The sequence below is a fragment of the Hylobates moloch genome, unplaced genomic scaffold (genome assembly GCF_009828535.3).
Source record: "Hylobates moloch isolate HMO894 unplaced genomic scaffold, HMol_V3 SCAFFOLD_11, whole genome shotgun sequence".
NCBI classification, from domain to species: domain Eukaryota; kingdom Metazoa; phylum Chordata; class Mammalia; order Primates; family Hylobatidae; genus Hylobates; species Hylobates moloch.
In genome coordinates this window covers 87011699-87037832 of record NW_026652286.1, presented here as the reverse complement: position 1 = coordinate 87037832, position 26134 = coordinate 87011699, and the positions used below count along the sequence as shown (strand labels likewise).

Below are 26134 nucleotides of genomic sequence, written 5' to 3'. Positions count from 1 at the left end.
CAGGCAGATGGCATCCAGGGTGATAGGGCCTTTGGCAGAGCCAGGTACCAGCAGCGTTGCTGCGGCAGGTGGCCAGCTTGCTGGAGATCCACATCTGCCTGGCACAGGGAGGCTGGAAATCAGGGTGGAGCCTCCCCAATAGCCTGCTGGCAAAAGCTGAAAACCTGAGTGGCTTCTGTGCTATTTGCACTATTTCGCTTTGTTTCCTTTCCTCCTCGGCTTGTTGCTCCTTTGTCACATGCTTACTTACAAAACTTAACTGAGACCTGATTTAGGGCTATCTGCTCTGTTCCATTGATTTTTCTTTGCTTCCTACTAATTACTGTAATGGTACGATACCTATTTAGGACATCTGTCCTATCACTACTAATGCTATACAAATATCAAGATAATGGAGTTCACTCTTCTCCATTTGTTACCTCTGTAAAAAGCAAATCGTTTTATGTTCAGGGTAAAAGATGTTAGGACTAAGATTGGATCTTCTAATTCTCTTCTTCCTCTATTGTTTTGTTTAGTTTTTCAAAAAGCACGAGGTCAGGTGGTTAAAAGAAAATGCTTATTAAATTGAAAAAAAAAGGAGCAAAGGCAGAATACGAGCTTTTTTAAAAATTGAGGATAGACGTAATAACCTCACGGAAATAAGATTCTGTAAAGACAACTAAGCCTCGGAAGTGAAACAGCTGTGATTGTCAGTCTTCAATCTCTTGTCAAAACGCTTTCGGAATGAACCGAGAATCTGTACAGTGGAAGGAAATTCACTCATATGGTTATATTTTCTTCCTCCTCTTGTATTTTCCACTCTCATTTCCCTTTCATAGACAACCATCCCAAGGTGTTTGATGTCTATTCTTTATGTGCATTTTGGTACAATGTGTGCTGCTGTTGTGTACGCATATATTTGTATTTGCATCATTTTCACTATGCATTAAAGCCCTATCACATTACGTGTGTATGTGACCCACAGCTTCATGCCACTGCAGAGTTCTTCATGATTTGCACCCCTCATTTGTTTATCCACACCCCCAGGAGCGGATACCCAGATTGTTTCCAACTCCCCAACACAATTATTCCAGAGACATCCATGTCTCCTTCGTACAGAGACCTGTGTGAGAATTCCTATGGGGTGCATTCCCAGGAGTAGAACTGGCGAATCCTAAGGTATCCACGTATTTGAGTAAGAACCACCAGATTGCCCCCAGCAAGGCTATACCAGTCTACACCCCCATCAGCAGTGCATGAGGTCTCCTGTATCACCACACCCCCTCCCATCCCTACCATCAATTTTTAGAATGATCTGCTATACTAATTTTTGCTAGTCTAATGAGAATAAGTGAAGTTGTACACTTTCTCTGATGAGTTTGAGCACTTCTAAACATGCATATCACTATCAGTGAGATAAGCTAAGTGATGTAACAGACCTCAAACCTCAGTGGCTTAACAAAATAAATGTTTGTGTTCACATCACAGACCATGGTGGGGGGCAAGGGAAGGGTACTCCCCCAGTGGTCCTTTGGGCACTCAGACTTCTTCCATTGCGTGGCTCTAGGGCCCCAGAGCCTTCCATTGGATTCTCTGCATCCAGCCCGCAGAGGAGGGGAGAGAGCTCTTGGAGGAGATTGGAACATGAGGGTTTTGAGGACACAGCCTAAGTATTGCCATACATTAATCTGTTCATATTCTTTGGGTCAGAACTCCATCACATGGCCTGAGGCAAGGGGGCTGCGAAATACAGCCTAGATGTGTGCTGAAAAAAGGACATGCAAACTGGGGAGGAGTTAGACAATCTGTGTCACAAAATGCTTGCTAGCTTTTGGAGTTTCCTCTTCTATATATTTCCTGATCATATTCTTGCTCCTTTTTGTCTTTAGACTTTTTCCTATTGTTGATTTGCAGTAGTTCCTTGTATATTCTAGAACATATCTGTCCCCTGTTGGTTTTATTCACTGTAAATATTTCTTCCCATCTGTCTGCCTGATCACTTTAGCAGGAATCTAATTATCAAGCAGGAATCTAATTTTTTTATTGTTTTTGTATTTGTTTACAATTTGGGGGGATTTGTTTGTTCGTTTGTTGAGAAGGGTCTCACTCTGTGGCCCAGGCTGGAGTGCAGTGGTGCAATCACAACTCATCGCAGCCTCGACCTCCCGGGCTCAAGTGATCCTCCCACCTCAGGCTCCTGAGTAGCTGGGACTTCAGGTGCATGCCACCATGCCTGGCGTTTTTAATTTCTAGTAGAGTGGAGATCGCACTACGTTGCCCAGGCTGGGGTTTACGATCTTAACCTCTGGATTCTTCTTGAGTGTACTTTGTATCAGGCACAGAAGTCTTTAGTCACTTTACCTTCCTTGGTCAATTTCCTCATCAGTCTCCAGTTTGCAGACAAGTCACTTGTTCGGGCACAGCGAAGAAGACATTCCCCCAGAAAAAAAGGCCTGCCAGAAAGCTAATTTCCCTGCCTCTAATTCTCTTTTTCAGCATCCAATTTCTCCTAATCCTGTAGTCCCTAGCCTAGAAAAACTCAGCTCTCCAAAGCCCCTGTGGAAATGTGCAAACCTGTTCAAGAAGCCCTTTCAGCTGGCTGAAGAGGGAGACGAGAGCCAGCTGAAGGAGCATGTATCTATTAAAATGGTTGCAACAGTAAACAGTGCCAAACTGGAACTTTCTCAAACACACTGGAACTTCTAATCCCTCTCATGTTGTGTCTTGACTTTGATTTCTTGCTCACACTCTCTGACCCTTTGCCTGAAAAGCCCTCCCTCCCTTTGCTTGTCTAAATTCTTTTATCTTTAATACTCAGCTTAGGCATGAATTCCAGGAAGGCTTCATTGACCTCCCTCCACCACACCCGCAGGGCTAGGTTAATGGACCTCTTCTATACTTCCCAGTGCCCTGAACATCTCTCTCTCACTAAACTTGCCACCTGATGCTGCAATGGCCATTTGTCCACTAGAAAGTAAGCTTTTTGGAAGAGCCTGAATCCCATTCATCTTTGTATTCCTCCCACTTGCATGGGCCCTAACGCACGGATTGGCCTTAATAGCCATGGAACGGATCTAGTGAGCTAATTGTGCCCCATCTGCTGCAATTGGCCCTACTGCCCCAGCTTCATGGGCTTTAAGGAGGTTTTTACCATAGCAGAGAGAGGCTGGAAGAATTCTCCTCCAGGGGCCGGCTGCTGTGCCTCTCCCTTGGTCTGTCATCCAGGCAGCATATGGGCTAGCCTACGTCCCTAGTGGCACCCTGGGCCAGCAGGTCGGGGTTGGCTTTCCTGGGCCTCAGCTTCTGTGGTGGAGGCCAGGCAACATGTAGAATACATGGCCGGGTGGAGATCAGGGCACTCTGTGCTGGCTGCGGCCCTCCTCTTCCTGGTTCCCCCATTCAGCGGTCAGGATCTGGGAGAACAGGAGTGCAGGCTGCAGGCAAATGAGCAGGCCGTGGACATGCAAAGGAGGGAAAAGCCCTCCCACTCCACTGGCCCTGCAGCCCGCCAAGCTCAAGACTCGGCTGCCCTCTTGTGCCCAGAGTGAAAAACAAGGGAAATAACTCAAAAACACGTCTCGGTCTGGTGCCTGCAGCCATTCTGCTGTCCTTGTTCCTCCTTTTCCCAAAGGGCACATTGCAGAGACACACATTCAGCAGGATGACCTGCCTTGTCCCCAAGAATGGACCACCCACCCCAGTCACTCCCTGTACTCCTGATCTGACCCCAGCACCATGCTTTTAGCAGTGTTGTTTCCTCTAGCAGGAATGCCTTTCCAACCGTCACCCTCCTTTAAGACTCATCTTCGCTGCAGCTTCCTCCATGAAGTCTTCTCCTGTTCCCCAGCAGGAACTAATCCCTTCCTTTTCTGTGCTTCCCATCATCCCCTTGTATTAGAATTAGCAAATTCTGCCTTGTAGTAGAGTCCCATGCCTACTCAGTGGGGACTTAATAAAAGCAAGCTGTGTGTTTTTTAATAAATTCAGTGAACTGTAAGCTCTTCACTGTCACTAGCCACGCCTTGCACATGTCGGTATCACCCTCTCTCCCATGAGGCCAATAGCAATACCTACTCACACTGGGCCCACATGTATATGGTGACTTGAGGATCAAAGGAGCCAATAGTTTCCCAGTGTGAATGTTCATGTAACTAACACCAGGTCCTTAGAAGAACCTATCCCAGGACACACACCCTCATCCGTGGCCCAAGCAGGTCCATCCTACTTTATGCAGCAAGGGGAGCACCAGGCAACCCAGTCCTGCCTAGGGCACCTGCCCTAGAAACCCTGCACATGTACCTGGCTGCCTTGTTCTTTGCCTTATGCCTTCCCATCCCATAGCAGCTTTCTGGCTACACACTCCTGTGTACACTTGGAGCTCCCCTTGGATGGAGTTAACACTCAGTCTTGGTCCCATCTGCTGCAAGCTTCTCCTGGTATCCAACTTCTGATCTGACCCCAGCACCTGGGATACAACCTCATCCATTACCCATGTGCTGGCACCACTGACAGATCTAGCCACCATCCACTACCTGAATCACCACACACATACATGTGCACACACTCACATATGCATACATAATACACACACTCACACGCACACACGTATGAGGATTAGGTCCACCTCCCACCCCTACCAACAGTCACCTCTGGTACTCTCTGCCTGCTTGGAGCACTGGCCTGTTCTATCACACCAGGTGCCCAGAACATTAGTAGTGCCTTCTGGGGACAGTGCCACAACCTTTATACCTAAGTACAAAGTGAGTGTTCTTGATATAGCTGATATAGTTTGGATATTTGTCCCCTCTAAATCTCATGTTGAAATGTAATCTTTAATGTGGGAGGTGGGACCTGGTAGTAGGTGTTTGAGTCGTGGGGGCAAATCCCTCATGAATGGCTTAGTGCCATCCTTGTAGTAATGAGTGAGCTCTTTCACAAGACAGCAGATCATTTAAAGAAGGCTGGCACCTCCTCCTCTGTCTCTTGCTCCCTCTCTCGCCGTGTGACACGTCTGCTCCTCCCTTGTCTTCCGCCATGATTGTAAGCTTCCTGAGGCCTCAACAGAAGCTGAGCAGATGTTAACATCATGCTTGTACAGCCTGCAGAACCATGAGCCAAATAAAGCTCTTTTCTTTATAAATTTACCCAGTCTCAGGTATTCCTTTACAGCATTGCAAAATGGACTAACATAGTAGCCAATATATTTCTTCTTTTAGTAATGGGTAAAGGATAAGGTAAAAACTACCAATGTCAGCACTAACGGAGAGAAAAGAGGCAGAGTAGGCACATGAGGCAGAATGTGGTCAAGGGCTTATGTGTTGCAACTATGTTTAGTGTGAGGACCAGCCCTGGGCAAAGGTTCTGATGCTGAGCTTAGCACTGAGCTTTACAGAGTACTCCACAAATATTTGTTGAATGAATCGATCACTTACCTGCCCGCCTCCCATGCCTATCAACAGTTACCTCTGGTCCTCTCTGCTGGCTTGGAGCACTGTCCTGTTCTACCACAGCCTTAGTAGTGCCCTCTAGGGATAGTGCCACAATTACATTTAAGGTTCCTTCACTTTTCTTGAAGTTCACCTAAAATAGTATGTTATTTCTCCTCCAGGTCTCAGCATGTGGGAATTCCTGCTCTTCACCCCTCAACCCCATTCCTTCACATGGCTTACCCTTAAATATCCTTTACATCTCACCAATGTGCTGCTACTTCCTTCAAAAAGTCTTTTGCCAAGTGCCTCCTCTCTGCCTCAGACCGGGTTAGATCATTTGTGTTGGATCCAGAAAGAAGACAGCTTATCCAGCTCTCTTTAGAACCGCTCATTTCATGCATATATATAAAGTCAGCCAAAACTCTTACATACCACATCACACACATAATTATTTACTAAGTGCATTCCTATTATATCTTTGGGGTCTTACGATAACCCTGGGGATAGGTATTATTATTTCCAATTCTTTCTTTCTTTTTTTTCCTTTTATTTATTTATTTACTTTTTGAGACAGAGTCTTGCTATGTCACCCAGGCTGGAGTGCAGTGGCACGATCTCGGCTCACTGCAACCTCCACCTCCCGGGTTCAAGAGATTCTCCTGCCTCAGCCTCCCGAGTAGCTGGGATTACAGGCATGAGCACCAATGCCAGCTAATTTTTGTATATTTTGTAGAGATGGGGTTTCACCATGTTGACCAGACTGGTCTTGAACTCTTGATCTCAGGTGATCCACCCGCCTCAGCCTCTCAAAGTGTTGAGATGACAGGCATGAGCCACCGCACCTGGCAATTATTTCCATTTCAGAGATGAGAAAACTGAGGCTCTGAGATGTTAGTGACCCACCAAAGGTCACAGAGCAAGTAAGCCAGAGAGCCAAAGAGGAAAAGCCATGTCTCCCGATGCAGAAACCCGTGTTCTTCTCATTTCATGGGGTAGGGCTGCAATATTCACAGGGGTGAGGATGGAGATGCTGAATGGGCTCAGAAGTTGTGTGGTGACAAATGGCCTAAACTAGGAGATCATAGGGGGCTCTCCCCTCTTCTCTCTATGCAACCCTGCAGAGCCCTTGAAACAAGAAGCAGCACAGCTTTATTTCTCTGGTCCAATTCTTTCTCCTCCTCCCTGGGCCATGAGTGGAGCATATTATAAACCTCTCTGTTTGAGATCAACATTCCTATTTACCTGGCAATCATGTATAATAAGACTCTAAAAGCATTTGCTGGTAAGGGTTCTAAATAAAACAGACTAAATGGAGAGGAAAGCAAATGAGGTAGCAGGATGGCAGCCAGAAATCCTGCCCCTGTGCCCTCCCAGCTCCTACCAAGTCTGCTGCATCAGTCCCTTCACCGGGCCACAGAGAACATCCCTGGGTCAACTGGGCAGTCACGGAAGTGGCTCTCAGCTGCCTGCTGAGCCTTCTCCAACTTCTCAAAATCCAAGCCTGTCTCCTGCAGGGGCTCCTGCAGAAATTCCTCTCTAGGGGCAGTGTGGAGAACCTCCTGTCCCCCGCCATGTAGAAGCTGGTCTCAAATCCTCTGCTTGTGGCATACGGTCCCTGGGTTGAAGCAGGGTCCCCAGTTGGCACAAGGTGTCTTGGCAGGTACCCAGGGTGGGTGGTGGGGGGTGGGGGCAGCCTGAAACCACAGGGAGAAAAGGAGGCAGTCGGCCAGGGGCAGGACTGCAAGTTTCAGAGGCCATTCTTTCCAAATGTCACATGTAAGCACATTTGAGTAGCTTTCCTTAAACACTCCTCCTTTTCAGCCCACTTCTCTCTGGAAAGAAGGAAGTGGAAAGAGCGGCCAGCTGGGTCAAGCTTACCTCATGGGACATATAGATCACTCCTGGTCATTTTCTGCATCTCATACACACACTTGCAGGATAACAGAATATTCTAACCCTGATCTTAACTGTAACCCAACCCTAACATATACACAACTCACAGGATATCAGAATATTCTAACCCTAACCCTAACCATAACCCCTATACACTCGTAAGATATCAGAATATCCTAACCCATACACACACTCGCAAGATATCAGAATATTCTAACACAAAACCTAACCATAACCCTAACCCCAACCCATACACACACTCATGGAATCTCAGAATGTCAGAATCAGGTCACTCCTTTTACAGATGAAGACACTGCGTCCTGGAGACGCAGTCATGACATCAGCTATTGGCACGGGCAAGCCTAGGGCCCGCCAACCCTGCAGTCAGTGCTCTTTCCACTTGCCGGCTCTCTCTCTGCAATGTGCTTCTGACAATCATCCAGTTCTTTCTCTGCCTGGTCCATGACTTAAAACAAGTCAGGCAAGTGCAAAGGGAAATGGAAAGTCTGCCTGGAACCAGCAGGGCAAAACTATTAATACAAAGTGAGCTTGGTAGATATTGTTGAGGACATCCAGTACCTCCATCATCTTTCCCTCCCAGTGTCTCCTGGCTACACATTCCACTCAGTTGTCACATTCTCTTCTTAAATACCTATTATAGGCTATGAGGCTCATTCATACTGAGGCAAGAATAAGGACTAGCACTTAAAGGGTTACTCTTTACAGCTCTTCAATAGTATATTACAAATGTTATTGTCTTAAGCAAAAGGAAGAAGGACCTAATGAACAACTTCAACCTTCTTACTTAAATAGGGTGTGGGGTATTTTGGGAGTGAAGATGCTATGGCGGACTTTCCTGGTGCGTGAAATTTCACAAGGTAAGTAAATTCTATTCTGCCTCAAAGTTAGATTGGTCTTAATTCCATTCCCAACAAACCCAGCGATGGCCGTCTCTGTGTTTCTATGTTCCCAGCAGTGAAAGGTCACCTCAGGAGACCCACAGAAAGGTTCCACAGGTTTGGGGTCAAAAGTCTGGAGGTTACAATTGGAACAACAGGAACACTGACCAGTCAGAATGGTTGTCTGCCATCAAAAGCCAGCTGACTAGGCCGGGCGCGGTGGCTCACGCTTGTAATCCCAGCACTTTGGGAGGCCGAGGCGGGCGGATCACGAGGTCAGGAGATCGAGACCACGGTGAAACCCCGTCTCTACTAAAAATACAAAAAATTAGCCGGGCGTGGTGGCAGGCGCCTGTAGTCCCAGCTACTCGGAGAGGCTGAGGCAGGAGAATGGCGTGAACCCGGGAGGCGGAGCTTGCAGTGAGCCGAGATTGCGCCACTGCACTCCAGCCTGGGCGACAGAGCAAGACTCCATCTCAAAAAAAAAAAAAAAAAAAAAGCCAGCTGACTGTCATCCTGTCTGTTATGCATACGCTTGGGCTCAGATCTTGGCATCTGGGACAGTTTCTTTCTGGCTCCAGGCTTGTCTAACCATCTATTTCAGTTCCCTCCTTCGGGCTTTATAGAACTCATTCTTCTTTTCTTCTTCCTGCAATTCCACTGACGTCCTTCTTTCTTAGTCTCCATCTTTCTTGCCATTTCTACATGAGCCCCACAGAAAATTCTTGATTCAGAGAGTCATGTGAAGCTCTGGCATCCTCAGGGTGCAAAAACAAACACCGAACTCCTTGCCTAATCCCTTCAAGCTCACATACGTATTTTACCACTGGAGACCAGTCAAATGACTGCAGCCTCTGTCTCTGCTACCTGTTCACCTCCAGGCCATTCTTGCCCATGTAGTTGGAGGCAATGGTCTCCTAGACAGACTCACAGGCAGAGAGGAGCTGATAATGGTGGTCTCAGGGCCAATGCCAATTAGTCACTTTCCTATCAGCCCACCTGTTTTAGAACAAGAATATTTCTAAATCATCAGTACCTAAGCATGGCTCTGAGGTCCACCTTTCCCAAAAGGTTCTACTTTCTCTAAACTTCTTAGAGAGACATGCTTGTTTGGGGTATAGTCAACCACTTGGGAATGCAAACTCTAAGATTTGGAATTTTATCTGCACTAACAGCCTTAGGCACCACTGAGCACAGTCCCCAGCACTGAGCAGGGATGGTTTGGGTAGGAGGGGAGTGTTAGGAGCAGTAAGGCACTGAGGGGTGGGGCAGCAACTAGCAGAGAACCAGGTTTGTCACTTCAACCGCCAATCGACCACTGCAAATTAACTGTTCAGAGATACCTGGTCACATTCATGAGGACACTGGCTTTCCTATTCCGAGTGTTCTTCACTGAAATGCTGTATGGCCCCGCTGAGACCATCTGTAACATGGTCTCAAACTTTTTTTTTTTTTTTTTTTGAGATGAAGTCTCACTCCGTTGCCCAGGCTGGAGGGCAATGGAGCAATCTCAGCTCACTGCAACCTCTGACTCATGAGCTCAAGTGATTCTCCTGCTTCAGCCTCCCAAGTAGCTGGGATTACAGGCACGTGCCACCATACCTGGCTAGTTTTTGTATTTTTAGTAGAGACGGGTTTTCACCATGTTGGCCAGGCTGGACTCGAGCTCCTGACCTCAGGTGATCCACCCACCTCGGCCTCCCAAAGTGCTGGGATTACAGGCATGAGCCACCGCGCCCAGCCTTAAACATTTATTAAGCATCAACTGTGTTCTAAGAATCTTACTCGGCAGCATGGGGACTAAAATGAGAATATAGGGTCTGCACACAGAACTCTTGGTCTCTTATTCCTATCTTGCCTTCTCTCCAGCTAGGGAGAGACTGAGTCGACACAAAATATCAATATCATTTGGACTCTGGCAAGGGGCTTCCAAAATGAACAAGGCAGTGAGGAGAGAAGATGAGCTGAATCTGTTATAATTCCTCCTCTGGCCCAGCCTCTAACCTCTTGTTCAGCAAGAAGCACCTCTCGCCATCTGCCTAAGCTGGAAGCTTTCACCCTCTTATCCCTGAGCTGTAACTGGTCTTTAAATGTCTTCAGATGGCAGAGCACCTGGAAATCTTGGTCGTTTTTGTAGAACGACAGGAACTAGTCATCTCTTTAATTCTAATACACAAATTATGAACAGTTTTGCCAGCAGGAAACATACCACACTACAGTAGTCAGGTCCATAGGCAATATAAAATCAGAGGCACGTACATGCAGATCCAGGAAAACACAGAAACACAGGCTATTGAACTTAGCATGCTCATTCACTCCTGGGTTCTGCTGCTACTCTTCATTTGCTCCCTGCTCATTTGTTTTATCCGTAGGGTACAGTGGCAGATAGGTTGAGGCAGGCATCAGAGGTTTAAGAAAAGTTTATGGCAGAAAAATTGTAAGTGGGAAAAGTCTATCTAGTGGGTTATGTTATTTTTTTCTCCTGTTAATCATGAAAAGATACCCATTATTTGATTTCAGTGGTCTAACCTGGCTAGTACTATTGTTTCCCTAGGAGCAAATCTGGAAGCCATCCACAATGATGTTTTCATGAGCCACAGTGGTGACGGGGCAGAGCAGTCAAGGCCACCCTGCAGGTGGAGAGAGGCTTCCTACTTTCCGATGCCTTCGCAGCTTCACTCAGGACCATCAAAGATACAGCTCTTAGACTATATGGGGGCAGGAAATCTCAACCTCAGAAACCTCAGAGACTTTGAGGGTCTCCCACCATGGACCATGTATCAAGTGGAACTAAAATTTTCCCATAGGGCAGGTCCACACACTGAAGGTCCAAAGTGTCTGTCAGTTACCTGGTGGCTCTCGCCCACCTCCCTCTCTAACCCTGCCTCAGGGTTGAAGTAGAGCTGCACCTGATTTAAAGTTTTCACAGCTACCCTGAGCACCCACAGACCTCCCACAAGGTCGAAGGAGATCAGCATCTGACTTAATCATGTCATCGTAGTCCTTCCACAGGAAATGGAGGAATCCATTTCCCAAAAGATTCCGGCTGGATTTGAAGTAGTCCAGGCGGGCTATGGGCTCACAATCCACCCAAAAGATGTCAGGTGCTGTGGATTCCTGAAGAGTCATGGAGGGCAGGGAGTTTGTCCAGGAAGGAGCAAACCTTCTGATCCCCTGGGCCCTTCTTGTTGGAGTTCAGATTCAGTAACCATCCCCTCAAGCCCAGCTCCACCTCTAGACATTTAGGTGAAGAATTGAACAATGAAGGAAGTTTCCTGAACCTTCCTCTCCCAGGTATTCACCTCTGTCACTACCACTTCTCCCTCCTTCCAGTTCCTTCTCTGCACAGATGCCCCCCTCAACCAGCCCCCACGCTTTTCAGCAGCTTAGGGTTTCCCGTCTCTTCTGCTCCACTGTACTGCACTCTCTTCTACAGTGGGTTTTTAAGTAGCATACCTAATTAATTTTTAAACAAAATCTCCTGTGAACCCACAGGAGCTGTGAGATACTAGGATGAAGGTGTCTTCATTGGGTTTTAGTCTTTAGTGTTTTCAGCTCCCGAACACGACACCCTGGTTTCTGTCCCAGACCACTGAGTCGATGCTGATAATTCGTAAACTAGGGGACACAGGAAGAAGAACAGGTTTAGATGAGGGTGAAGAGGATGACATGATGAGAAATGAGGAGTTTCATTTGGAGCATGTTTGGCTTGAGGCTAAAAAATTGAATCTAACCCAGATGCAGCTCAAAAACTCACAGAGAGACCTGAGCTGGAGCCACAGATGTGGTGGGGATAAGTGTGCAAAAAGCACCTGCTGTATAACTGCACTGAATTTCTTCTTCAAGTCCCCATTCAAGTGGGTAGTAGACATTAAATCTCAGTCATTTAGAGGCTCCCATCACTGGGGTTAGGGTGGGTGGTACTTAGTGCCAGGCACGAGAGCTAACATGTTTCCCTACTAGTGGCACCTACTGAGATTATATTGTATACTTTGGTCTGAGATCACAGATTTTAAAAGTTTGCAACATCCCCTTTACACAATCTCAATGTCTTTCTCCCTTTTAAAACAAATTTCCCTCTCTCTTCTATTCCCATTCTCTACTTTAATGGACTGAATTGTGCCTGCCTCCCTGCCCACTCCCAAAATTCATATGTTGAATCCCTTGGCCCCAATATGACTACCGTATTTGGAGATAGAGCCTTTACAAAGGTAATTAGGAGCCGAGCACAGTGGTTCACGCCTGTAATCTCGGCACTTTGGAAGGCCGAGGCAGGTGGATCACTTGAGGTTAGGAGTTAAAGACCAGCCTGGCCAACATGGTGAAACCCTGTCTCTACTAAAAAAAATACAAAAATTAGCAGGGTGTGGTGGTGCATGCTTGTGATCCCAGCTACTCGGGAGGCTGAGACAGGAGAATTGCTTGAACCTGAGAGGCAAAGGTGCAGTGAGCTGAGATCGTGCCACTGCACTCCAGCCTGGGCAACAAAGCGAGATCAAAAAAAAAGAACTAAACAAAAAGGTAACTAAGATTACATGAGGTCATAGAATAGGGCCCTAATCCAGTAGGATTGCTATCCTTATCAGAAGAGGGAAACACACAGAGAGAAAAGGCCATAGGAGGACAGAGTGAGAAGGTGGCCATCTGCAAGCCAAGGAGAGAGACCTCACCAGAAACTAACCCTGCTGGCACCTTTATCTTGGACTTCCAGCCTCCAGAACAGTGAGAAAATAAATTTCTGCTGTTGAAGCCGCCCAGTCTGTGGTCTTTTTTTATGGCAACACTAGCAAACTCATACACTCACCTGGGAGTAAGGGAAATCACTCTCCCTCTGCTTACGACACTCTGGGCTGTGAAACAACCATCAAAGCATTGCTTCTGCTCCAGCACCACATTGAGAATAGAGATGAGTCTGGGGTCTTGACACTTTCTAGGCTATGCCCAGGGAAACGGCACAGGTTTCCTCTGCTCACATGTTCCTAAGTAAATGAGAATATAGAAGATATTAAAATGTAATTAATAATTCAAATCTAGTTAATTCACATATTGAATGCTCTAATCTAAAAATAGAAAATATACCTTCTTTTCAAGGTACCCACGGAATATTCACAAAAACTGACTACATAAAAAGCCTCAAAGAAATTGTTTAAATTCTCAAAAGGTAGAAATAATACAAAATATTCTCTGATCAAATTGCAACAAAATAAATATTCATTACAAAACCAAAAGACTCTACCACCCGGAAATTTTAAATTTTTTTCTTAAACATTTTTGGACCAAAGAAGAAACCAAAAAAATTGAAAATTATCTAGAATTTTTTAAACTCTACACATAAGAATCTATAGGACACTAACGAGAGGAAACTCTATGACCTTATTTACTTATATTAATAACAGAAGATGATTAATACATGAATTAAGCATCTAAACCAAGAAGTTAAAAAAAAAGAATAACAAGTACATTTAAATAACATGCAATGACAAAATTAATAAAGATAAAAGCCGACACTAGTAAACGAATAAAGTGATGAGTACAGAAGCCAGATTGTAGTGATGGAGTGAGCTGGAGGTGAGAGGGTGGTGAGGAAGTGCAGACAGAAAATGCAAACAACACCTCTGAAAGCTTGGCTGTGAAAGGGAAGAAAGACAGGGCAGTAGCTAAAAGTGGATGAACCTCTGATAGAGAAACACTAAATATTTTGACAGTGGAGAAAAGGCAAGGACAGATGCCAATATGAGTCAAATTTATAAGGGATGAGTAGAAAACTGAGCTGAAAATGATGTTTCTCCTGAAAATAATGAATAGGGAGGTGCAGGTGTCTGAGATTCAGACAAGAACTCTATGGAAAACAGAAGGCAAAAACTAGGGAAATACAGAATTATTAGGGATTGTTGAGAGCCCAGATAACTTGACAGGAACTCAGTCTGCCCAGAAGTTGGATTTGCTGCAGTGTGCTGAGATGTCTTGGTGCAGAAGAGAAGACATTGGATTAAGGTAAGGTTGAGGCTTTTCTGGCAAGGAGAACAGAACTTAAATGGGTAAGAAAGATAGAAGAGAAAGCCTTCACTGCATTTATCCAAAATGCATTAATTAAGCAGGTATTATGTAAGATAATAGGTTGATGTATAAGAGCACAGAGTCTGGAGCTAAACTGCCTAGATTCAAAATCTGGCTCTAGCACTTACAAAATGTGTCCACGGACAAGTTATTTAGTCTTGTTTGGCCCCAGCTTTTTTTTTTTTTAATGTGTGAAAACACAAGGATAATAATCTACCTCTTAGAGTTGGTGAAACGATTAAATGAACTAATTCAAATTTAAAAATTAAAACAGAAATTTTTCTTCTGGCCATGACAGAGTAACAATTACTGGAATTGCCTTTCACCATAAACAGCTACAAAACTGGACAAAACCGGACAAAACCTATGACACAGCTGCTTTCAGATTCCCAGGTAGCATGCCCACAAATTCTGATTCAGGAGCTCTAAGGCAGGGAACCAGCTGTTTCAGTATTTTTTTTTTTTTTTTTTTGAGATGGAGTCTCGCCCTGTCGCCCAGGGTGGAGTGCAGTGGCGCGATCTCGGCTCACTGCACGCTCTGCCTCCCAGGTTCACGCCATTCTCCTGCCTCAGCCTCCCGAGTAGCTGGGACTACAGGCGCCCGCCACCACGCCTGGCTAATTTTTTGTATTTTAGTAGAGGCAGGGTTTCACCCTGTTAGCCAGGATGGTCTCGATCTCCTGACCTCGTGATCCACCCACCTCGGCTTCCCAAAGTGCTGGGATTACAGGCGTGAGCCACCGCGCCCGGTCTGTTTCAGTATATTTTTAAGCAATCATAAGCTTGGTCGCACGGCTGGCTTGGTAACCATGGTAAGTCCCATGTATGGAGGCTGACCCTCTCCTAACAAGCTCCAGAGCATGCAAGATAAAGAGGGAACTTTGTGAACAAGTGGGAGGACTGTACAGATGTTCTGCCTAGCTGGGAGAGGCTGGAAAAGGGACTAAAACAACAGGTACAATTAGCTCATCTGCGAGGTTCCCTTCAGTTGTCACACTAGGGACCCTGTAAGAGGAAACAAGGCCACTGTTGATCTTGTCGCTCCCAAGTGTCTCAGAAAGGTCAGCGATGTCGCCACTCCACTGGCCTAAAGCTGGGTTAACCAGATGACTCTGCTCCATAAGGTCTCTTCAGATCATGTCCTCCTTTTACTCCTACTACCCAGCCCCATTTCAGGCCCTCATCACCTCATAACCGAATAGTTAATAATAATCGCCCCTTTCCACAACAAGTTAACAGCATGGGGAAAATGAAACTTAGGAGAAATAACGAATCGATGCAGTAAGTGGGTATGACTTGGCTCTTAATTCAAATGAATCAACTTTAAAAAGTTATTTTTGAAGCAATCAGGAAAATCTGAACACAGACTGAGTGAGGATACGGAGCAACCTTTCCAATTTTGGGAAGATATAAATGGCACTGAGGTTAAATGAGAAAAATTCATTTTGAAAAATGCATGAATTGGAGTATGTTGTGGTGAAACAACATGATGTCTGGAATTTTCTTTAAAATATTTCAGCAGAAACAAAAGACAGGAAAAAGAAATGAAAGACAGAAAAGGAACAAAAGACAGAAGAATAGATGAAGCAAGTGTGGCAAAATCTGGACGATGTTGAATCTGGGTGATGGGCATTATGTGAGGTTCATTATATTATTCTATTTTTATGTATATTTGAAATATACGTAATTCATTAAAAATATTAAAATATTTTTAACAAAGAACTACAACAGCATCTGGCATACAATGAGTATTATGTAGGTATCGGTATTTCTAGTCATAACAATTGTGTGACAAGCACAGTTCATAACACCAAGGATATGGTGGCAGACAAGGCCCTGGCTCTCACAGGGTCCACATGCAGGAGACTAGGACATGAACCGTGACAAGTAAATAAATAAAGAAGATCATATCAAGCAGTGGTAAATGCTAGGAAAAACAAACTTTATTTTTATTTATTTATTTGAGATGGAGTCTCACTCTGTCACCCAGGCTGGAGTGCAGTGGCATGATCTTGGCGAACTGCAACCTCTGCCACCTGGGTTCAAGCGATTCTTTTGCCTCAGCCTCCTGAGTAGGTGGGATTACAGGTATGCACCACCATGCCCAGCTAATTTTTGTGTTTTTAGTAGAGATGGGGTTTCACCATGTTGGCCAGGCTGGTCTCGAACTCCTGACCTCAGGTGATTTCCCTACCTTGGACTCCCAAAGTTCTGGGATTACAGGTGTGAGCCACCGTGCCCAGCTGAAAACAAACTTTAGAGGGGATGGTTTCTTAGTCTATTTTCTCTTGTTATAACTAAATATCATTTTTCAAGGAATAAAAGTTTATTCAGCTCATGATTTTGGAGGCTAGGAAGTCCAAGGGCATGACGCCAGCATCTGGTGTGGGCCTTTATGCTGTCATCACATGGTGAAAGAATTGCATGGCAAGACAGAGCAAGCAAGCCAGAGAGGGTTTGTTTTTCTAACAAAGTCACTATCAAGGTAAGAAACCTACTCCCATGATAATATTAATCCATTCATGAGGGCAGAGGAATTAAGTTTCCAACCCATAAACTTCTGGGGGACACACAGCAGATGAATTGCCCCACTGAGAGGCAATATTTGAGCTGAGACCCAAATTATATGTGAAGGAGGTAGCCATGCAAAGATATGGAGTGGGATTAGGGGTTGGGGTGGGCAAGGAGCTCTTGGCAGTGGGAACAGCACATGCAAAGGCCTGTCCTGTTCTGGAAACAAATGAATCACAGTGAGGCTGGGTATAGAGGTGGGAAAAGAGTGGAAGAAGATGGTCAGAAAGGTAGACAGTGGCAGGTTTATTTAGAGCCTTTGCTGGCAGCCAGAAGAGCAAGATAGCTAGTTAGAAAGAGCCCTGTGATAGGCATGAATAAAACATTTAGGAAAACTCTTGAGTGCAACAACTTAAAAGGTAGACTAAGCCAAGTATATAGTAAGCCTACAGCTCTAAGGGAAACAGTGAGGTTGGGGTGGGGGGACATAATATTAGTACGTGTTGATTGCTCCTCAGTGTTTGTAGCAAGATATTACTATGAAGAGATGTGTTCAGGTAATAACTGACAATTTCCCAAGAAGAAATGAATGTAAGTAGGAGGAATCCAAAAATTTGGGTTTTCTTGGATATAGGAAAGCTAACTGCTTCTGGACCCTAAATTACAGGAATGAAACTGGAAAAGTCTTCAAGGATTAAAGGCTCACTATTAAAAATTCTCTTCCAAAGAGACTCAGTACTGTGACAAACATCAGATTAAAGGTGTCGCTTTTCTCACCCAAGCTAACTCTCAGATGGCCCCAAGGTAACCACCAGCAAGTTGACAAGGAGACTTGGAGGTGCAGAAGAAAAATAATAATAATAATAACAGATTGGACAACTAAGTCGAGGAAAGAACTTTAATCGTGGTTAATGGGTTACTGGTGTAAGAAATCGATTGGAAGCAAATACAGCCAAAGGCTATTTTCGGAGAAATTGAATTGCCAAAAGTCCATGAACCTGGCCTGATAATGTCTTTGACTCTCAAAGCTTAAAACCACACTCAGTCTCCCAGACTTGCACGAGCAGGAATTGGGCTGGTCCTGAAAGCCACACTGTCCCAAGGCAGACTCAATCCCAGGACTCACTTCAAAAGTGGCCAGGGGAACAGTTAAGGAATAATCTCCCAGAGGTACACCCTAAAAGCAACAGAAATAGATGAGACATCAGGATGGGGGAGAATGTAGCTAGACAAAGTAAAAGCATCAAGGAACCTTTCAGAGACTATCTAATATCCAGAGCTCCAGCAGAAGAAGATGATGGGGTGAGCCAACGAGACTGAGAAGCAGCAGCCAGTGACGGAAGGGAAACCAGAAGTGTTTCCAAAAGGAGCAAGTCAGTTATATAGAAAGCTGTTGGGAGATCAAGGAAGATAAAGCCAGCTGTGATATTGTGAAATATATATTTGGTCTTCGTCCCTGTCTCTTGGCGCACAACTCCTAAAATCCTTGAAATCTTCAAAGTGGTTTTATGTTAAAAAGTGCCTTTTCATATGCGAATGAGTTTACTGGGGGGTTGGCAGCCCATAGGCAGCTTCAGGATGGGAGCTGGTTGCTGGAAAGACCAAGGCAGGATTAGAGGGTTGGGATTTTCACCCCCACCCCGCAACATCCAGGGAGGGGAGAGGGGCTGAAGGTTGAGTTGATTTCCAGTGGCCAGTAACTTAATCAATCATGCCTATATAATGAAGCTTCCATAAAACCCCAAAAGGACAGGGTTCAGAGAGCTTCCAGACCACCGCATCCCTGGAAGTTCCTGGAGACTGGCACACCCAGGGATGGCATGGAAGTGCCAAGCCCCTTCCCATACCTCACCCTATGCATCTCTTCAACTGTATCCTTTGTAATATCTTTTATAGTAAATAGGTAAATGTAGATGTTTCCCTGAGTTCAGTGAACCACTCTAGCAAATTAATCAAACCCAGCGAGGAGGTTGTGGGAACCCTGATATATAGCCGGTCATCAGAAGCACAGGTCAAACAACCTGGAGCTTGCGATTGGCATTGGAAGTGGGAGGTGCTTTTGTGGGACTGAACCCTTAACCTGTGGGATCTGATGCTATCTCCAGGTAGGTAGTGTTGGAATTGAATTGAGTTAGAGGGCACCCAGCTGGTGTCAGCTACTGGAGGAGTGCTTGCTTGGTGTGTGGGGAGAAGCCCCCTACATTAGGTATCAGAAGCTGTGTGTGACTATGTTGTGAGAGGGTGGCAGGAAGAAACTGAGTTTGTTAATCCTATATTTCCAGATCAGCAAAGAAGCCATTGCATTTTGCATGGTGGAACCACTAGTGAACTTGAAAAGACAATTTTAAAGGAATAACAGAGATAAAACTCAAATTGGAGACTGTTGTAAGAAAAAGGAAGGAAGACAGTGTCTGCAGACAGCTCTCTAGAATTTTGCTCTTCCAAGGAAGAGAGAAATATGGGTGGAAGCTAAAGGGGGATGTGTGCTCAAGGAAAGGTTTGCTAAACTGGGAGGTATTCTATGCTGATGTGAATAATTAGGAAGAGAGGGGGAAATGGATGTAGCAAAGAGAAGACAAGCACAGGAGCAAAGAGCTTGGAAAGACTGAGAGGATATGATCCAGAGCCCAAGAGGAGGAGCTGACTTTAATAGGAGGATGGACACATAATGCATTAGAAACAGGAAGCCCACGTCACTCTGGGTCTCACTTTATCAGGCTTGTCAGTGGCAGGGATTAAAGATGGGCCCTGTCTCCTGAAGGCAGGCACGAACGCATGATATGGGAGACCCATGCTGCTGCCTGTGAACCGGATGACCTAACGTTATGCTATTCTTGGTATAACCAAAATGGAGGTTCAGTCGCTTGCCACCTGTAGAGTTCAACTAACAAGAGGTCTGGTATAAAGACACTGACTTTATTCCAAAGTTTATAGCTTAGGGGAGGAAGTCCAGGCTTCTGCATTTAAGGCTAGCACTTCCCTTTTGGGCAGAAAGTTGGAACTTTTAAAGGGGGACTTGGTTTGAACGGCATACAGGGGAGGGAGCGAGCAGGTGTGGGGTCTACGTGGTTTGTGCGTTATCTACCAGGTGGTTGAGCTGGTGCCATCATGGGCAGAGCTAGGTTATAAAGTGGCCGTGATCTTGAGATACTCTTCAGGTGGGAAAGAGTTTTGTAATGGGCACGCTTCAGGTTGTAAATAATTGACTGTTGTCTCTCGACGCAAGCTCCTGGTAGGAGAGAGTTTGGCTCTGGAGCTGCTAAGTAAGCACACAGTCAGATAAGCTTGCCCAGAAGGGAGTGTCTGGTGAAGGGAAGGTAAAGGTTATAATCATTTCTAAAGAGCTAAGTAGGAAGCAGGGAACAGGAGAAAGGAGAAAAGAGAAAAGAAAATAATCGTAATTGTAAAAAATTAACTTTTTTTCTCTTAGAAACAGGCGGGTACTCAGTTTCATTGGTGCTTGTTTTCTTTTGCCGTCCTTGAGACTTCAGAGAAATCTAATTTAAATATCCCAGGCTGGTCTCAGCTGTGCCAGAGAATTCAGGAAAAAAATTCAGCTGGTCTCAGCTGTGGAGAATTCAGGAAAAGGTCAAGTACCCAAGCTTGGGATGGGGGTGAAGGAATGGTAATCGGCAGATTTCTGACAGTAAGGTTAGTATTCCTCAAGTTGAGCTGGTGAGGGCCAGTGTCCCCACCTCCCCTGCCATTTGTGACTCCCTCCTTCCCAAACGGAGAGTTATTAGGGAAGATCTTTCCCTTACCTTGTCCATCGGACGAGCTGTCATGATGCACTTCCTCTTTCCCTCCAGCTCGTGTCACTAGAAGCTCACTCTATGCTGAAGACCACACTGGTCGGCGTGGAGGGGAAAACAAAGTGAAATGCTGCTGCTTTAAAAAGTGCTGACAGGTGATATGGAGCCAGGGGTATGTGTTTCTCTGAAGATCTTTATAGTTGGCTCTATAGCAGAGTCCTAGAGTCCTAGAATCCTAGAAGTTTTATGTTGGAGGGGTTTTCCAAACCATTTAGTTGCATCCATTTGAGATGGCTGGAAGCGCAGAGGCAAGGAGAGTGAAAAGACGGCTCGTCCTAAGATCACTTCCAATCAAATCCATCTGTAGGCCCAGAGTACAGGGGTTGGCTGGTCAACTGATTTGGAGAGCCGGAAGTGGGGTGTGGAGGGTTTAGGACAGGCACCAGGCTCACTCACTGCATTAAAAGGGCAGTTCGACAGAAAACCAAACACCGCATGTTCTCACTTACAAGTGGGAGCTGAACAATGAGAACACATGGACACCTGGAGGGGAACGACACACACTGGGGCCTGTGTTGGGTTGGGGGGTGAAAGGGAGAGCCTGAGGAATAATAGCTAACGAATGCTGGGCTTAACAGCTAGCTGATGGGATGATCTGCACAGCAAACCACCACGGCGCATGTTTGCCTATGGAACAAACCTGCACATCGGCACATGTACCCCTGAACTTAAAAGCTGAAGATAAAAAATAAAAATAAAATGTAAAAAGGGCAGTTGGATTTAAAGGCAGGAGCTGACTTCAGCGACCCACCATTATGGGTTTTCTAGGCTTTCGGAAGGTTCAGGACCTCAGGAAGTAAGAGTTTGTCCCATTGCCCTGCAGCCTCTTACTTACGTCCCAGGGTCTCAGTGACCCAGCCCTAGGGGCACTCTGGGCTCCTTCTGCAAACCTTTCGAAGCCTGCCTGCTTCTTTCCCAGTCACAAAGCTTTCGAGAAGCTGAATTCCATCTGAGGTTGATCTTCCCTCAGTGCAAGATGGGGCCTCGCGTATCCCTGGGGTCAGGACTGACTGACAGCAGCTTCCCATTCAGCGTTTTAGGGATGGGAGGAGTTGGATTTGATATGGCCAGTTGGTGGATGAGAGAAGAAAAGTCAAGAAAGAAATGTTGACTCAGGAAGATTTCTGGAAAGACCCAGCGGGACACCGTCCCCCCAACCCCGAGTAGTTTAAAGCCTTTCTTCTCTGGCACAAACCTGGACCACATTCCCTCCTTATTCAGCCCTACCCTGACCTGGGATAGCAGGGGACCCAAAGGAACCAAGGCAGCTGTTTGTTGTTTGTTTGTTTGTTTTGAGATGGAGTTTCGCTCTTGTCGCCCAGGCTGGAGTGCAATGGCGCCATCTCGGCTCACCGCAACCTCCATCTCCCAGGTTCAAGCGATTCTCCCGCCTCAGCCTCCCGAGTAGCTGGGATTACAGGCATGCACCACCACACCCGGCTAATTTTTTTTATTTTTATTTTTAGTAGAGACGGGGTTTCTCCATGTTGGTCACGCTGGTCTCAAACTCCCGACTTCGGGTGATCCACCCGCCTCGGCCTCCCAAAGTGCTGGGATTACAGGTGTGAGCCACCGTGCCCGGCAGAAACAAAAGGCAGCTTTTTTTTTTTTTTGAGATAGAGTCTCGCTCTGTCGCCCAGGCTGGAGTGCAGTGGCGCGATCTCGGCTCACTGCAAGCTCCACCTCCCGAGTTCACGCCATTCTCCTGCCTCAGCCTCCCCAGTAGCTGGGACTACAGGCACCCGCCACCACGCCCGGCTAATTTTTTTTTGTATTTTTAGTAGAGACGGGGTTTCACTGTGTTAGCCAGGATGGTCTCGATCTCCTGACCTCGTGATCCGCCTGCCTCAGCCTCCCAAAGTGCTGGGATTACAGGCGTGAGCCACCGCGCCCGGCCCCAAGGCAGCTTTTAAGGGGATGTGCAACCCCAGTCGCTTTCCAGGCGGCCTTAGCAGCAGAAGCACCTGCAGTCAGTGCCCACTAGGTGGAGACAGAGTCCCGGAGATGCCGGCAGCAGCCTCACTCACTCCAGAACCCCAGGCTCCTGGGTCCCGGCTCCGTGGGCTCCTGTTCCGGAAATAAATGTCCAGGACCCCAGCTCCCCTTCCAGACCAGCCAGAGCCTGTCCCCATTGATAACTCACGTTTATAGCATCGTGGTGTTTAGAAAGCTGAGTCACGTCGTTACCCTAGTCGGCTTCACAATCGTCCTGAGGATGGGTGGGCTAGGTAATTTGCTGACCCCAGTCTTATGGTTGAGGAAGTGGGGCCTTCGGGAGCCTTTGAGATGCAGCGAAGGTCACGCGGTGCACAGCAGAGCTGGCCTCAAATCCAGGTCCCCTCGACTGAATCCCAGATTCTGCCAAATCTCAGCTGCCCCTCTTCCTCTGGGGTGCACCGCACGGTAGCCACCAAGCTATTTGGCATCAGAGTAGAGCCTGGATGCTTGGTTCCGTGGGTCCGTATGCTGCACCTGATGGGGCCCACCTGGGCTTCAGAGAGCTGCTGTGCCCCAAGGCCAGAGCCCAGCTCCGCCTCAGGGGATTTGAGGGCACTCAGAGATGCAGGCAAGGACAGTGTTTATGGGCACTTCCGTACCCCAGAATGGGAGAACCGGTGGGGCTTGACCACATGGGAGCACAGAGCAGGCCTCCTCTCCCCGGACAGCCCTGGGTGTGTGAGTGCTGGCGGGAAGTGGGGATTGGCGTCGAAGGTCTGACTTAGACCTGCTTGGTGAAGGCTGAGAATGAAGGAAAGGCTCTATTCCCAAAGTTGCCAGCAAATTCTGGACAAGCAGGTGAATGAGGCAGAAAAGCTGAGGGCAAAAAAGCAGTTTCAGTTTCACACAGGGAAAGGCTTCCCTTCTCGTGGCAAGGGGTAGAAGTTATGGGAACACACAACAGAAATTGCCAAACCTGGCTGGGTGGGGACAAGTGGGGCGGCCATCTCCTCGATGGACAGCATGCCTGAGATACCGCCTACCAGCTATGGAGTCACAGCCTCAGTTTACCCATCTGTAAAATGAGGCCAGCGCACAGCACCTCATCCCACAGGTGAAGGCTGAACGGCAGCATTCTGAGCGTGCTGTGAATAGCAGACCCCTGTGTTTGGTGAGCCGTTATGTGGTGTGCTCCCACTCTGTCACAGAGTCAGAATAAGAGGAGCCCCGTTGGGTCCCGGAGTAGGTATGGATGAAGTCAATGATTTCTCATGTTCTCTAGCCCTGGAGACTCAGTCAGGGTGGTGGGTAAGGGGGCCTTGTGCCAGGCTGCATCTCTGCACCCCGCCTCCCTAGGAAGACATGAGGGAACGGGTGCAGCCAGCCGGTGTACAGTTGGGAGCGGCTGAACGCAGCGTGGCTTTGCTATTAATGTAGTCAGTAAATAAATAAAGGAGGGCTTAAGCTTAGTGTACAGCAATCAGTTTAGAACTACAGGGTAATTAGCGCTGCAGGAGGCTGCAGGGCGGCAGAGTCAGGTTTAAATGAGCGAGTTCACTTTCACTGAGGCACCCCCGGGTGCAGAAAACGCAGCCTGGAGAGGAGCCTGCCCTCCTGCCAGCCCATGAGTGGAAGTGGGGATGGCGGCGGGGCTGGGCTGAAACCACACAGAGAGCTGGGGGATGGACCTGCCCCCATGGGCCGAGGACCAGGTGTCTACATATGCAACCCCCCAGCCCCTCTCCTGCCCCACATCCTGCCCAGCAACACCCAGGCAGCTCCCAACTATGAAGCGCCACTGCCCTGTTGCCTCCTGCTCCTTCCTCTGGCATGTGGCAGACACGGGTCAGGTGGTCTATGAATCGACATGAGCACAGGTGTGGGGATGCAGGAGCGCCCCACCGGGCCTCTGCCGTGTGTGTACACGTGTCCTGGGGAGGTGCCCGAGTGGGCATGTGATGTTTCTCCTTCCCTGCTTTCACGTGCTTCTGACAACTGCAACATGAGCCCTGGAGTGCTAATTACCTCTCTGTTTCCCTCCTTCTCCCTCTCTTTCTTTCATCTATTTATACAACAAAGATTTACCGAGTGCCTGTCACGTGCCAGGCAGCATGAAGCTCTGGGAACACAAAGATAGACAACACACAATTCCTGACCTCAAGGAACTGACAGTCTGGTAATGGTGACAGTTAAGGAAACAGGTGACTAAATGGTACTATAGAGACTCTATGCCTAATTCAGCTTCAGGGGTCCAGGGAAGGCTTCCTGAGAGAAGGTTTGAGCTGAAGAGTGAATAAGGAGAAGTTGAGAGAGCCAGACAGAAGGGGTGTGTGTGTTTGTGTAGCTCTCAGAAGAGGAAACAGCACACGCACAGGCCCACGGGGGAATGGAGCTCGGTGTGGCCCAGAACACCCGTGGTCCCATTGGCTGGAGCAGAGTAGGGGTTGGCTGAGGGGCTGAAGAGTGATCTTGAGACGAAGTTGGGTGCTGAGCAGGGGCTCTGTCACTGAGGGTGTCTTGGAACTTTGTTAAGGAGTTTGAATTCCATCCTTAGAATACTGAGGAGTCACCGGGGACTCTCAACCAGGGAGCGACATGATGCTATTTGCATTTTTGGAAAATCACTCTGGGCAGCAAGCAAAGCAGAGGATGGAAGCGAGAGAGGCTCTGGGCTGAGGCAGGGCACGGAGGCCAGTCACCTTCAGATCCCCAGTCCCCTCCCTTCCTGGTGCCAGGGGTGTGAGGGGCTCCCACATGGGAAGGCCTGGCCGTGCTGAGTGGAGGGAGGCGGCCTTGGCCTTGGCTTCCCTGATGCCTCTTCTCGCGGGCTGCAACTTGCCTGAGTCTTCAGAAAACCTCTGCTGGCACCGGGCCTCAGCTGTCCACCTTGGTCAGGAGAGGAGTTCCTCAGAGCCACTGGGAGGAGAGCTGCTAAGGCCAACATGACTCAAGCGCCTCCTTGAACCCAGCCAAGACTACAGGGCATGCGGGGAGTTCCCGCTTAAGGTCCCTGGAGAACGCCCTGCAGCCCCGCGGCGGCATCTTCCCAGCCCCTGCCTCGGTGCCTGTCCCCTCTTCTGACCCCAGCAATGTGCCCTCCTGGCGAGTGTGTTCTGGAGGACGCTGCCCACAATTGCCAGGGCTGGGGCAGAGGGCAGCAGCGGCCAGCAGCCAGGGCTGGCAGGGGGCGGCAGTGGGGCCGCCTGCCCCGGGCAGGGAGGAGAGGGGTTGAGTCAGGCCACGGAGGGAGCATTCTCAGGCTGGCCTGGCCAGGGCCCCTTTCTCTCCATGAGATCATATCTGGGTCAAAGAGCATGTAAAGCTGGCAGAGCTGGCGGTCACACAAAGCCCATTCAGCCCAGCCCCTATTCACTCACCTCCTCTCCCCCAGCGCCCGCGCCGCCGCGACCCCAGCACAGCGCCTAAGCCCCAGCTTTGATGTCCAAGAACAGAAAACGGCGATTAAATGTTGTTTTAAAGAGGGAGTGCTCACTGCCCTCCCATCTGTCAAGAGAAAGCTGAGGCCTGAGGGAGGGGAGGGGAGCTGGGGGAGGGGCGAGGAGGCGTGTGTGTGTGTGTGTGTGTGTGTGTGTGTGTGTGTGTGTGTCAGGGAGTT

General features: G+C 47.6%; 1 protein-coding gene across 3 annotated transcripts in view; it reads right to left on the bottom strand.

Annotated features, from left to right (window-relative positions):
* NNMT (nicotinamide N-methyltransferase) overlaps positions 1 to 21928 on the bottom strand; it is a 49394-nt gene extending 27466 nt beyond the window's left edge. For all 3 annotated transcript variants that reach the window (XM_032167458.2, XM_058446672.1, XM_058446673.1), the window contains exons 1-2: positions 20530 to 21928; positions 13005 to 13179 (exon numbers count right to left, since the gene is read on the bottom strand). The gene's annotated coding sequence lies outside the window, so the exon portion shown is untranslated. The remainder of the gene's footprint in view (positions 1 to 13004; positions 13180 to 20529) is intronic.
* Between the last annotated feature and the right edge of the window lie 4206 nt (positions 21929 to 26134).